This window comes from Pristiophorus japonicus, chromosome 26, assembly GCF_044704955.1.
Source record: "Pristiophorus japonicus isolate sPriJap1 chromosome 26, sPriJap1.hap1, whole genome shotgun sequence".
Lineage (NCBI taxonomy): Eukaryota > Metazoa > Chordata > Chondrichthyes > Pristiophoridae > Pristiophorus > Pristiophorus japonicus.
The window spans coordinates 26,133,586-26,148,426 of record NC_092002.1 but is presented as its reverse complement, the minus strand read 5'-3'; the positions used below and the strand labels follow the sequence as shown (position 1 = coordinate 26,148,426).

At 55.9% G+C, this 14,841-nt stretch overlaps 1 long non-coding RNA gene across 1 annotated transcript; it reads left to right on the top strand.

Annotated features, from left to right (window-relative positions):
* Nucleotides 1-2,690: 2,690 nt before the first annotated feature.
* Nucleotides 2,691-14,574, top strand: LOC139239108 (uncharacterized). Its single transcript, XR_011588603.1, has 3 exons — nt 2,691-2,823; nt 3,605-3,647; nt 13,986-14,574. It is a non-coding gene; the product is annotated as an uncharacterized lncRNA (long non-coding RNA).
* The last annotated feature ends 267 nt before the right edge of the window (nt 14,575-14,841 follow it).

Sequence of the window (14,841 nt, the reverse complement as noted above, 5' to 3'; positions counted from 1 at the left end):
TGGGTCTGAACCACGGGATACTGTGTCTGAACCCCGGGATAATGTGTCTGAACCGCGGGACACTGTGTCTGAACCCCAGGATACTGTGTCTGAACACTGGGATACTGTGCCTGAACCCCGGGATACTGTGCCTGAACCCCGGGATACTGTGTCTGAACCCCGGGACAGTGTGTCTGAACCCCGGGACAGTGTGTCTGAACCCCGGGACACTGTGTCTGAACCCCGGGATACTGTGTCCGAAGCCCGGGATACTGTGTCTGAACCCCGGGATACTGTGTATGAACCCCGGGATACTGTGTCTGAATCCCGGGACACTGTGTCTGAACCCCGGGATACTGTGGATCAGTCTGAACCCCGGGATACTGTGTCTGAACCCCGGGACACTGTGTCTGAACCCCGGAACACTGTGTCTGAACCCCGGGATACTGTGTCTGAACCCCGGGATACTGTGTATGAACCCCGGGATACTGTGGATCAGTCTGAACCCCGGGAAACTGTGTCTGAACCCCGGGATACTGTGTCTGAACCCCGGAACACTGTGTCTGAACCCCGGCATTCTGTGGAGCAGTCTGAACCCCGGGATACTGTGTCTGAACCCCGGGATACTGTGTCTGATCCCGGGATACTTTTTCTGAACCCCGGGACACTGTGTCTGAACCCCGGGATACTGTGTCTGAACCCCGGGATACTGTGTCTGAACCCCGGGACACTGAGTCTGGACCCCGGTATGCTGTGTCTGAACCCCGGGCCACTGAGACTGAACCCCGGGACACTGTGTCTGAACCCCGGGATACCGTGTCCGAACTCTGGGATACTGTGTCTGAAACCCGGGACTCTGTGTCTGAGCCCCGGGATACTGTGTCTGCACCCCGGGATACTGAGTCTGAACCCCGGGATACTGTGTCTGAACCCCGGGATAATGTGTCTGAACCCGGGATACTGTGTCTGAACCCCAGAGGATACTGTGTCTGAACCCCGGGATAATACTGTGCCTGAACCCCGGGACACTGTGTCTGAACCCTGGGACACTGTGTCTGAACCCCGGGATACTGTTTCTGAACCCCGGGATACTGTGTCTGAACCCCGGGATACTGTGTCTGAACCCCGGGACACTGAGTCTGGACCCCGGTATGCTGTGTCTGAACCCCGGGCCACTGAGACTGAACCCCGGGACACTGTGTCTGAACCCCGGGATACCGTGTCCGAACTCTGGGATACTGTGTCTGAAACCCGGGACTCTGTGTCTGAGCCCCGGGATACTGTGTCTGCACCCCGGGATACTGAGTCTGAACCCCGGGATACTGTGTCTGAACCCCGGGATAATGTGTCTGAACCCGGGATACTGTGTCTGAACCCCAGAGGATACTGTGTCTGAACCCCGGGACACTGTGTCTGAATCCCGGGATAATACTGTGTCTGAACCCCGGGATACTGTGTCTGAACCCCGGGACACTGTGTCTGAACCCCGGGATACTGTGTCTGAACCCCGGGATACTGTGTCTGAATCCCGGGATACTGTGTCTGAACCCCGGGATACTGTGTCTGAACCCCGGGACACTGTGTCTGAACCCCGGGATACTGTGTCTGAACCCCGGGATACTGTGTCTGAACCCCGGGATACTGTGTCTGAATCCCGGGATACTGTGTCTGAACCCCGGGACACTGTGTCTGAACCCCGGGATACTGTGTCTGAACCCCGGGATACTGTGTCTGAATCCCGGGATACTGTGTCTGAACCCCGGGATACTGTGTCTGAACCCCGGGATACTGTGTCTGAACCCCGGGATACTGTGTCTGAACCCCGGGATACTGTGTCTGAATCCCGGGATACTGTGTCTGAATCCCGGGACACTGTGTCTGAACCCCGGGATACTGTGTCTGAACCCCGGGATACTGTGTCTGAACCCCGGGACACTGTGTCTGAACCCCGGGACACTGTGTCTGAACCCCGGGATACTGTGTCTGAACCCCGGGACACTGTGGGAGATAATCATTGCCTGGCAGTTTTGTGGCAAGTTTATTTTATTGGCTGATTGCTGCCTGCTGTGCCCTGACTGTGCCGTGTCTCAGTGCCGTGTCTCAGTGCCCTGACTGTGCCGTGTCTCAGTGCCGTGTCTCAGTGCCGTGTCGTGTCTCAGTGCCGTGTCTCAGTGCCGTGTCTCAGTGCCGTGTCGTGTCTTAGTGCCGTGTCTCAGTGCCGTGTCTCAGTGCCGTGTCTCAGTGCCCTGACTGTGCCGTGTCTCAGTGCCGTGTCTCAGTGCCGTGTCTCAGTGCCCTGACTGTGCCGTGTCTCAGTGCCGTGTCTCAGTGCCGTGTCTCAGTGCCGTGTCTCAGTGCCGTGTCTCAGTGCCGTGTCGTGTCTTAGTGCCGTGTCTCAGTGCCCTGACTGTGCCGTGTCTCAGTGCCGTGTCTCAGTGCCGTGTCTCAGTGCCGTGTCTCAGTGCCGTGTCTCAGTGCCGTGTCTCAGTGCCGTGTCTCAGTGCCGTGTCGTGTCTCAGTGCCGTGTCTCAGTGCCCTGACTGTGCCGTGTCTCAGTGCCGTGTCTCAGTGCCGTGTCTCAGTGCCCTGACTGTGCCGTGTCTCAGTGCCGTGTCTCAGTGCCATTCTCAGCGGGAAATTGCAATAACTGTTCCTTCTGTTGTCGTTCAGGTCCTGGGTCAATGTATACTGCGTGGTGAGTCAAGGGGACCTGGGCTTTTATAAAGATGCCAAGAGCCATAAAGCCGGAGCAACGTATAACGGAGAGGCACCCATCACTCTGAGCGAAGCCACTTGCGACATCGCCAGCAATTACAAGAAGAAAAAGTTTGTGTTTAAAATGAGGTGAGTTTGTCAGAGGGACAGGATTGAGGTGGAAGCTATGTTTGCGACAGGTTTATCCCACGGCATGTTATGCTGAAACACACCTGCCCAGGCGTAACCCTGGGTAACCGTTCATTCAGCAACTTTCCAGCTCCCCATGACTTGTTCTCCTCAGGCAGTCCCTCGGAGTCGAGGGTGACTTGGTTCCACGCTAAAAATGAGTTCTCAGGTGACTGAACAGTCTCTGTCACAGGTGTTGTCCATGAGGGTCCTGACAGTCCAGGTCCTGAACTTCATTTACAGGGTGGAAGATGTCTGCGTGACTTCTTTCAACATGGGCTGGCCGTAGCACGGGCTTGACAGAGCAAGGTCTTGGTCCGTAGCAAGGGGCTCCAAGATTGCTGGAGACCAGGCGCAAGTCTAGTACATACCCACAAACATACTCCGACTGTCCTCCTTCCCACAGACCTCTCTCCCTGGGATTGACAGGACGCAGTGCAGGCCCTGTGACCTGCCCAGCTCCTCGCCAGCAAACACCGGCTTCTATCGGCTCGTTCACACCTTGGGAATTTAACAATTGCTGCTCGAGCGACACAAGTTGGCCAGTGCTGCAAACCACATTTAGCACATACAAACACCTTTCTATATCACAAGGATAAATCCTTCACCCCATTCAATGACTGATGCCAGGAACGGGCTGTGAATCTGTACAGAATGCTGACACTCAGCAAGAAGCTTCATTCCAGATTTGACATGAATCATTTCTTGTTCCAATTAATATTTTCCTTTTCCATTGTGACAGGACAAGTGACGGCAATGAGTTCCTGTTCCAGGCCAAGGATGAGGTGAGCCTCACACTGGGAATGTCAGGGCGCGGCAACAGAATTAAACAGTGAAATACAAGCATTTCATTTCAATAAAATAGTGTGAAAAACTTCAGCACAGATGTACCGAGTGTCCCGGGGATCGGAGGATGGAGGGAGTGTCCCGGGGATCGGGGGATGGAGGGAGTGTCCCGGGGATCGGAGGATGGAGGGAGTGTCCCGGGGATAGGGGGATGGAGGGAGTGTCCCGGGGATCGGAGGATGGAGGGAGTGTCCCGGGGATAGGGGGATGTACGGAGTGTCCCGGGGATCGGGGGATGTACGGAGTGTCCCGGGGATCGGGGGATGGAGGGAGTGTCCCGGGTATCGGGGGATGGAGGGAGTGTCCCGGAGATTGGGAAATGGAGGGAGTGTCCCGGGGATCGGGGGATGTTCCCAGGGATCGGGGGATGTAGGGAGTGTCCCGGGGATCGGGGGATGGAGGGAGTGTCCCGGGGATCGGAGGATGGAGGGAGTGTCCCGGGGATCGGGGGATGGAGGGAGTGTCCCGGGGATCGGAGGATGGAGGGAGTGTCCCGGGGATCGGGGGATGTACGGAGTGTCCCGGGGATCGGGGGATGTACGGAGTGTCCCGGGGATCGGGGGATGTACGGAGTGTCCCGGGGATCGGGGGATGGAGGGAGTGTCCCTGGGATCGGGGGATGGAGGGAGTGTCCCGGGGATCGGGGGATGGAGGGAGTGTCCCGGGGACCGGGGGATGTTCCCAGGGATCGGGGGATGTACGGAGTGTCCCGGGGATCGGGGGATGCACCGAGTGTCCCTGGGATCGGGGGATGGAGGGAGTGTCCCGGGGATCGGGGGATGGAGGGAGTGTCCCGGAGATCGGGGGATGTTCCCAGGGATCGGGGGATGTAGGGAGTGTCCCGGGGATCGGGGGATGGAGGGAGTGTCCCGGGGATCGGGGGATGTTCCCAGGGATCGGGGGATGTAGGGAGTGTCCCAGGGATCGGGGGATGTACGGAGTGTCCCGGGGATCGGGGGATGTACGGAGTGTCCTGGGGATCAGGGGATGTACGGAGTGTCCCGGGGATCGGGGGATGGAGGGAGTGTCCCGGGGATCAGGGGGATGTACGGAGTGTCCCAGGGATCGGGGGATGTACGGAGTGTCCCAGTGATCGGGGGATGTAGGAGTGTCCCGGGGATCGGGGGATGTACGGAGTGTCCCGGGGATCGGGGGGTGGAGGGAGTGTCCCGGGGATCGGGGGATGGAAGGAGTGTCCCGGGGATCGGGGGATGTACCGAGTATCCCGGCGATCGGGGGATGTAGGGAGTGTCCCGGGGATCGGGGGATGTTCCCAGGGATCGGGGGATGTATGGAGTGTCCCAGGGATCGGGGGATGTGTCCCGGGGATCGGGGGATGGAGGGAGTGTCCCGGGGATCAGGGGATGTACAGAGTGTCCCGGAGATTGGGGGATGTAGGGAGTGTCCCGGGGATCGGGGGATGTTCCCAGGGATCGGGGGATGCAGGGAGTGTCCCGGGGATCCGGGGATGTACGGAGTGTCCCGGGGATCGGGGGATGTATGGAGTGTCCCGGGGATCGGGGGATGTACGAAGTGTCCCGGGGATCAGGGGATGTGTCCCGGGGATCGGGGGATGTTCCCAGGGATCGGGGGATGCAGGGAGTGTCCCGAGGATCCGGGGATGTACGGAGTGTCCCGGGGATCGGGGGATGTACCGAGTGTCCCGGGGATCGGGGGATGGAGGGAGTGTCCCGGGGATCGGAGGATGGAGGGAGTGTCCCGGGGATCGGGGGATGTACGGACTGTCCCGGGAATCGGGGGATGGAAAGAATGTCCCGGGGATCGGAGGATGGAGGGAGTGTCCCGAGGATCGGAGGATGGAGGGAGTGTCCCGGGGATCGGAGGATGGAGGGAGTGTCCCGGGGATCGGGAGATGGAGGGAGTGTACCGGGGATCGGAGGATGGAGGGAGTGTCCCGGGGATCAGGGGGATGTACGGAGTGTCCCAGGGATCGGGGGATGTACGGAGTGTCCCAGGGATCGGGGGATGGAGGGAGTGTCCCGGGGATCGGGGGATGGAGGGAGTGTCCCGTGGATCGGAGGATGGAGGGAGTGTCCCGGGGATCAGGGGATGTGTCCCGGGGATCGGGGGATGTACCGAGTGTCCCGGGGATCGGGGGATGTACCGAGTGTCCCGGGGATCGGGGGATGGAGGGAGTGTCCCGTGGATCGGAGGATGGAGGGAGTGTCCCGGGGATCAGGGGATGTGTCCCGGGGATCGGGGGATGTACCGAGTGTCCCGGGGATCGGGGGATGTACCGAGTGTCCCGGGGATCGGGGGATGGAGGGAGTGTCCCGGGGATCGGGGGATGGAGGGAGTGTCCCGGGGATCGGGGGATGTACGTAGTGTCCCGGGGATCGGGGGATGGAGGGAGTGTCCCGGGGATCAGGGGATGGAGGGAGTGTCCCGGGGATCGGGGGATGGAGGGAGTGTCCCGGGGATCGGAGGATGGAGGGATTGTCCCGGGGATCGGGGGATGTACGGAGTGTCCCGGGGATCAGGGGATGTACGGAGTGTCCCGGGGATCGGGGGATGGAGGGAGTGTCCCTGGGATCGGGGGATGTACCGAGTGTCCCTGGGATCGGGGGATGGAGGGAGTGTCCCGGAGATCGGGGGATGTTCCCAGGGATCGGGGGATGTAGGGAGTGTCCCGGGGATCGGGGGATGTTCCCAGGGATCGGGGGATGTAGGGAGTGTCCCAGGGATCGGGGGATGTTCCCAGGGATCGGGGGATGTAGGGAGTGTCCCGGGGATCGGGGGATGTTCCCAGGGATCGGGGGATGTAGGGAGTGTCCCGGGGATCGGGGGATGTTCCCAGGGATCGGGGGATGTACCGAGTGTCCCTGGGATCGGGGGATGGAGGGAGTGTCCCGGGGATCGGGGGATGTAGGGAGTGTCCCAGGGATCGGGGGATGTACGGAGTGTCCCAGGGATCGGGGGATGTACGGAGTGTCCCAGGGATCGGGGGATGTTCCCAGGGATCGGGGGATGTAGGGAGTGTCCCAGGGATCCGGGGATGTGTCCCGGGGATCGGGGGATGGAGGGAGTGTCCCGGGGATTACGGGATGTACAGAGTGTCCCGGAGATTGGGGGATGTAGGGAGAGTCCCGGGGATCGGGGGATGTTCCCAGGGATCGGGGGATGTAGGGAGTGTCCCGGGGATCGGGGGATGTATGGAGTGTCCCAGGGATCAGGGGATGTACAGAGTGTCCCGGGGATCGGGGGATGTACGGAGTGTCCCGGGGATCGGGGGATGTACGGAGTGTCCCGGGGATCGGGGGATGGAGGGAGTGTCCCGGGAATCAGGGGATGTACGGAGTGTCCCGGGGATCGGGGGATGGAGGGAGTGTCCCGTGGATCGGGAGATGGAGGGAGTGTCCCGGGGATCGGGAGATGTGTCCCGGGGATCGGTGGATGTACCGAGTGTCCCGGGGATCGGGGGATGGAGGGAGTGTTCCGGGGATCGGAGGATGGAGGGAGTGTCCCGGGGATCGGGGGATGTACGGAGTGTCCCGGGGATCGGGGGATGGAGGGAGTGTCCCGGGGATCAGGGGATGTACAGAGTGTCCCGGGGATCGGGGGATGTACGGAGTGTCCCGGGGATCGGGGGATGGAGAGAGTGTCCCGGGGATCGGGGGATGGAGGGAGTGTCCCGGGGATCGGGGGATGTACGGAGTGTTCCGGGGATCGGGGGATGTTCCCAGGGATCGGGGGATGTAGGGAGTGTCCCGGGGATCGGGGGATGTATGGAGTGTTCCGGGGATCGGGGGATGTTCCCAGGGATCGGGGGATGTAGGGAGTGTCCCGGGGATCAGGGGATGTACGGATGTCCCGGGGATCGGGGGATGCACCGAGTGTCCCGGGGATCGGGGGATGTAGGGAGTGTCCCGGGGATCGGGAGATGTTCCCAGGGATCGGGGTATGTAGGGAGTGTCCCAGGGATCGGGGGATGAACGGAGTGTCCCGGGGATCAGGGGATGTACGGAGTGTCCCGGGGATCAGGGGATGTACGGTGTGTCCCGGGGATCAGGGGATGTACGGAGTGTCCGGGGGATCGGGGGATGGAGGGAGTGTCCCGGGGATCAGGGGATGTACGGAGTGTCCCGGGGATCGGGGGATGTACGGAGTGTCCCGGGGATCGGGGGATGTACGGAGTGTCCCGGGGATCGGGGGATGTACGGAGTGTCCCGGGGATCGGGGGATGTAGGGAGTCTCCCGGGGATTGGGGGATGGAGGGAGTGTCCCGGGGATCGGGGGATGTAGGGAGTGTCCCGGGGATCGGGGGATGGAGGGAGTGTCCCGGGGATCGGGGAATGTAGGGAGTGTCCCAGGAATCGGGGGATGTACGAAGTGACCCGGGGATCAGGGGATGTGTCCCGGGGATCGGGGGATGTACGGAGTGTCCCGGGGATCGGGGGATGTACGGAGTGTCCCGGGGATCGGCGGATGGACGGAGTGTCCCAGGGATCGGAGGATGGAGGGAGTGTCTCAGGGATCGGGGGATGTACGGAGTGTCCCGGGGATCGGGGCATGGAGGGAGTGTCCCGGGGATCGGGGAATGGAGGGAGTGTCCCGGGGATCGGGGGATGTAGGGAATGTCCCGGGGATCGGGGGATGTTCCCAGGGATCGGGGGATGTAGGGAGTGTCCCAGGGATCGGGGGATGTACGGAGTGTCCCGGGGATCGGGGGATGTACGGAGTGTCCCGGGGATCGGGGGATGTACGGAGTGTCCCGGGGATCGGGGGATGGAGGGAGTGTCCCGGGGATCAGGGGATGTACAGAGTGTCCCGGGGATCGGGGGATGTACGGAGTGTCCCGGGGATCAGGGGATGGAGGGAGTGTCCCGGGGATCGGGGGATGGAGGGAGTGTCCCGGGGATCGGGGGATGGAGGGAGTGTCCCGGGGATCGGGGGATGGAGGGAGTGTCCCGGGGATCGGGGGATGTACGGAGTGTCCCGGGGATCGGGGGATGGAGGGAGTGTCCCGGGGATCGGGGGATGTACGGAGTGTCCCGGGGATCGGGGGATGTGTCCCGGGGATCGGGGGATGTACGGAGTGTCCCGGGGATCGGGGGATGGAGGGAGTGTCCCGGGGATCGGGGGATGGAGGGAGTGTCCCAGGGATCGGGGGATGTGTCCCGGGGATCGGGGGATGTACGGAGTGTCCCGGGGATCGGGGGATGTACGGAGTGTCCCGGGGATCAGGGGATGTACGGAGTGTCCCGGGGATCAGGGGATGTACGGAGTGTCCCGGGGATCGGGGGATGTACGGAGTGTCCCGGGGATCGGGGGATGTACGGAGTGTCCCGGGGATTGGGGAATGGAGGGAGTGTCCCGGGGATCGGGGGATGTAGGGAGTGTCCCAGGATCGGGGGATGTGTCCCGGGGATCGGGGGATGTAGGGAGTGTCCCAGGGATCGGGGGATGTGTCCCGGGGATTGGGGGATGTACGGAGTGTCCCGGGGATCGGGGGATGTACGGAGTGTCCCGGGGATCAGGGGACGTATGGAGTGTCCCGGGGATCGGGGGATGTACGGAGTGTCACGGGGATCAGGGGATGTACGGAGTGTCCCGGGGATCGGGGGATGGAGGGAGTGTCCCGGGGATCGGGGGATGAGGGGAGTGTCCGGGGATCGGGGCTGGGGGATGTACTGGCGGATGTCCTGGGGGATGTACTGGGGGATGTACTGGCTACAGGTGAGGTGCTGGAGGACTGGAGGACTCCTAATGTTGTACCTTTGTATAGAAAGCAAGAAAAGGATAGACTGAGTAATTACAGTTCAGCCTAACCTCAGTGCTGGGAAAAGTATTGAAAACAATTATGAGGGACAGGATATAGTATGTTCCCTTAAATAAAAACATAGAAACATAGAAAATAGGTGCAGGAGTAGGCCATTCGGCCCTTCGAGCCTGCACCGCCATTCAATGAGTCCATGGCTGAACATGCAACTTCAGTACCCCATTCCTGCTTTCTCGCCATACCCCTTGATCCTCCTAGTAATAAGGATGACATCTAACTCCCTTTTGAATATATTTAGTGAATTGACCTCAACAACTTTCTGTGGTAGAGAATTCCACAGGTTCACCACTCTCTGGGTGAAGAAGTTTCTCCTCATCTCGGTCCTAAATGGCTTACCCCTTATCCTGAGACTGTGACCCCTGGTTCTGGACTTCCCCAACATCGGGAACATTCTTCCTGCATCTAAACCCGTCAGAATTTTAAACGTTTCTATGAGGTCTCCTCTCATTCTTCTGAACTCCAGTGAATACAAGCCCAGTTGATCCAGTCTTTCTTGATAGGTCAGTCCCGCCATCCCGGGAATCAGTCTGGTGAACCTTTGCTGCACTCCCTCAATAGCAAGAATGTCCTTCCTCAGATTAGGAGACCAAAAGTACACAATACTCCAGATGTGGCCTCACCAAGGCCCTGTACAACTGTAGTAACACCTCCCTGGCCCTGTACTCAAATCCCCTCGCTATGAAGGCCAACATGCCATTTGCTTTCTTAACCGCCTCCTGTACCTGGATGCCAACCTTCAATGACTGATGTACCATGACACCCAGGTCTCGTTGCACCTCCCCTTTTCCTAATCTGTCACCATTCAGATAATAGTCTGTCACTCTGTTTTTACCACCAAAGTGGATAACCTCACATTTATCCACATTATACTTCATCTGCCATGCATTTGCCCACTCACCTAACCTATCTAAGTCACTCTGCAGTCTCATAGCATCCTCCTCGCAGCTCACACTGCACCCAACTTAGTGTCTTCTGCAAATTTGGAGATACTACATTTAATCCCCTCGTCTAAATCATTAATGTACAATGTAAACAGCTGGGGCCCCAGCACAGAACCTTGCGGTACCCCACTAGTCACTGCCTGCCATTCTGAAAAGTCCCCATTTACTCCTACTCTTTGCTTCCTTTCTGCCAACCAGTTCTCAATCCACGTCAGCACACTACCCCCAATCCCATGTGCTTTAACTTTGCACATTAATCTCTTGTGTGGGACCTTGTCGAAAGCCTTCTGAAAGTCCAAATATACCACATCAACTGGTTCTCCCTTGTCCACTCTACTGGATACATCCTCAAAAATTCCAGAAGATTTGTCAAGCATGATTTCCCTTTCACAAATCCATGCTGACTTGGACCTATCATGTCACCTCTTTCCAAATGCGCTGCAATGACATCCTTAATAATTGATTCCATCATTTTACCCACGACCGATGTCAGGCTGACTGGTTATAATTCCCTGTTTTTTTCTCTCCCTCCTTTTTTAAAAAGTGGGGTTACATTGGCTACCCTCCACTCCATAGGAACTGATCCAGAGTCAATGGAATGTTGGAAAATGACTGTCAATGCATCCGCTATTTCCAAGGCCACCTCCTTAAGTACTCTGGGATGCAGTCCATCAGGCCCTGGGGATTTATCGGCCTTCAATCCCATCAATTTCCCCAACACAAAAAGGGTGGGGCTAACAAATCTCGAGCCCCCTGGATGTCAAGGGTCATACAGGGTAAGATAAAGAAAACAAGGAGGCTTATGACAGATACCGAGAACTCAACAATGCAGAGACTCTGGAGGAGTATAAGAAGTGCAGGGGTGCAATTAAAAAAAATATCAGGAAAGCAAAGAGAGAGCATGAGAGAACGTTGGCAAGTAAAATCAGGGGAAACCTAAAGATGTTTTATAAATACATTAAGAGCAAGAGGATAACTAGAGAAAGATTGGGGCCTATTAGAGACCATAAAGGAAATCTGTGTGTAGAGGCAGAAGACGTGGGTATGATTCTTAATGAATACTTTGCATCTGTTTTCACAAAAGAGAGGGGCGATGCAGACTTTGCAATGAGGGAGGAGGAGTGTGAAATATTAGATGAGATAAACATAGTGAGCGAGGAAGTATTCAGGGGCTTAGCAGCTTTGAAAGTGGATAAATCCCCAGGCCCAGATGAAATGTATCCCAGGCTGTTAAGAGAAGCAAAAGAGGAAATAGCAGAGGCTCTGACCATCATTTTCCAATCCTCTCTGGCTACAGGTGTGGTGCCAGAGGACTGGAGGACTGCTAATGTTGTACCTTTGTTTAAAAAGGGAGAAAGGGATAGACCGAGTAATTACAGGCCAGTCAGCCTAACCTCAGTGGTAGGAAAATTATTGGAAAAAATTCTGAGGGACAAGATAAATCTTCATTTAGAAAGACACGGATTAATCAAGGACAGTCAGCATGGATTTGTTAAGGGAAGGTCGTGTCTGACTAACTTGATTGCACTTTTTGAGGCGGTAACAAGGGTTGATGAGGATAGTGTGTATGATGTAGTATATATGGATTTTAGCAAAGCTTTTGATAAGATCACACATGGCAGACTGTTCACAAAAGTAAAAGCCCATGGGATCCAGGGCAAAGTGGCAAGTTGGATCCAAAATTGGCTCAGAGGTAGGAAGCAAAGGGTAATGGTCGATGGATGTTTTTGTGACTGGAAGGCTGTATCCAGTGGGGTTCCACAGGGCTCAGTACTGGGTCCCTTGCTTTTTGCGTTATATATCAATGACTTGGACTTGAATGTTGAGATATGATTAAGAAGTTTGCAGATGACACGACAATAAGCTGTGTGGTTGATAATGAATAAAGCTGCAGACTGCAGGAAGATATCAATGTACTGGTCAGGTGGGCAGAACTGTGGCAAATGGAATTCGATAAGGTGGTTAAGAAGGCATATGGAATGCTTGCCTTTATTAGTTGAGGCGTGGAATACAAGAGCAGGGAGGGTTAGGCTTGAACTGTATAAAACACTGGTTAGGCCACAGCTGGAGTACTGCGTGCAGTTCTGGTCACCACATTACAGGAAAGATGTGATTGCACTGGAGAGGGTGCAGAGGGAGATTTACGAGGATGTTGCCTGGACTGGAGAATTTTGGTTATGAGGAAAGATTGGAGATGCTGGGTCTGTTTTCTTTGGAACAGAGGAGGCTGAGGGGAGACCTGATTGAGGTGTATAAAATGATGAGGGGCCTGGATAGAGTGGATAGGACGGACCTGTTTCCCTTGGCAGAGGGGTCAACAACCAGGGGGCATAGATTTAAAGTAATTGGGGAGAGGTTTAGAGGAGAGATGAGGGGAAATTTCTTCACCCAGAGGATGGTGGAGGTCTGGAACTCAGTGCCTGAAAGGGTGGTAGAGGCAGAAAGCCTCACCACATTTAAAAAAGACTTGGATGTGCACCTGAAGTGCCGTAGGCTACAGGGCTACGGACCGAGAGCTGGAAAGTGGGATTAGGCTGGATGGCTCTTGGTCGGCCGGCACAGACACGATGGGCCGAAATGACCTCCTTCCGTGCTGTAAATTTCCATGCTTTGATGATAAATCTTCATTTAGAAAGACACGTCAAGGACAGTTCAGCATTGATTTGTTAACACAAGGTTGTGTCTGACTAACTTGATTTAATTTTGAACTTGATTGACCAGGAACAGCACACAGCATCGATTGAATGACACACTGCATTGAGCAACATTGTGGGCACCAGAGACCCGATTATTGGCCACAATGCGATTTGCGCCTATGTGTGTGCAGAGCTGGGTGTGTGTATACACGACGAGCTCAATCTTCCCAACACCCTTCGAAAAATTCTCAGTATAGTTTGCCGAGTCAATTATTTCTTGCTTTTTGAGTTGAGCAGGTTATATTGTGCAGTCAGCCCCTTGGGAAGTTTAAATAATTGTAAATTGTGTGAAATAATTGTTTGAGGAGGAGTGGGAGCACTGGGAATGGATCTATCCCTTATTTAGAGATTTCTTGAGGAATTTAGGGTGGACTGGCGTTATGGAGGTGGAACGTGTTGTCTCCCCAATGATCGGGAAGTATTTCCAGTGAGGGCCCAGTTTGTGCTGTCAGTCTGTGGTGTGCAGTCAATGATGTGTGGACACTGGGTGGGAGCAGAGAGCAGCTCCGAGAGAATGTCGCCCCCCCCCCCCGCCCCATGGTCAGACAAGCTGCTGGTGGCCAACCGAGGCTCATGCATGAACAATGGCCGCAGCAAAAAGCACGAGTTGCAGGAAAGAAGGGTAGAACCGGTGGTGGAGAATTGCAGGTCACAATGGAGTCGGTGACAGAAGTTATCCAGTGACAGTTCTGGATGCTCTACATTGGGCTATTGCTGGACAATTAGGTATTGGATGTAGCCTGTGAATTGTGTGAGAAACCTGTTCTTATGTGATGATGGTTTTATAAAATGTATTAAATGTGGTGAAAGTTGTTGCCTCTTCAATGTGCTCCATTTCAGGAGGAGATGAACGATTGGATCAAGAGTGTTACCACCGCCATTGCAGAACATGCACAAATCGCTCAGCAAAGTGGCCAGCTGCCTCCGACTACCTCCTCCACTGATGAAGGCAATCCCAAACGGGACAGTGACCGAAGGTTCAGTCTCTTTGGAAAGAAGAAATGAGGACAAGAGATGCCATTGTCTTTCTGTCGTGCAGAATGGAACCTTGCTTTCGGATAGTTGGATTCTCAGCTGGTGATGTAGAAATTGTTTCATCTTGAACCTGAGCAACCGATGTTTTGAATTTTACAATTGAAACATGCTGGACAGTTGCAGGTGCGTCTTTTCAGTGGGTTTATGAAGATTTTCTATTAAAATACTCCAGATTTTTGTTATTTGTTCATGAATCCAATCGGCTGTTGGCTGGAACTGTCTGACCTGATGGTGTGGGGCCGAGACCCGGTAAGATGTGTCAAATCCAACACTTTGCCCTATGGTAGGGTTCAGGGTTGAGTTGCCTTCAGTATCCCAGTTCCAGACTCTGTGGCTTTAACTCCCATATGTTCAGCTTCATTCTGATTTAAGGATAAGTGAATGTGACCTCCTCACCCATCAACTCACCTTCTGTTTATTAAAGAAATGACATATATCGCGTCTTTCGCGTTTTAATCTTCTTTACAATTATGAACCCTCCGAAGTGACACTTGATGTTTATTTAGCATCTGTATAAGCCATCGATGGTGATAAGTGTTTGATAGGTAGTGCTGGTAACGGGAATCCTCGCACAACATTGAAATGTAAAGTTCCTCATTTTAAATGTGGTTTCTGGTATTGTGACAGCCAATGTCCCTTCACAGGACAAGCTGAATTTTTT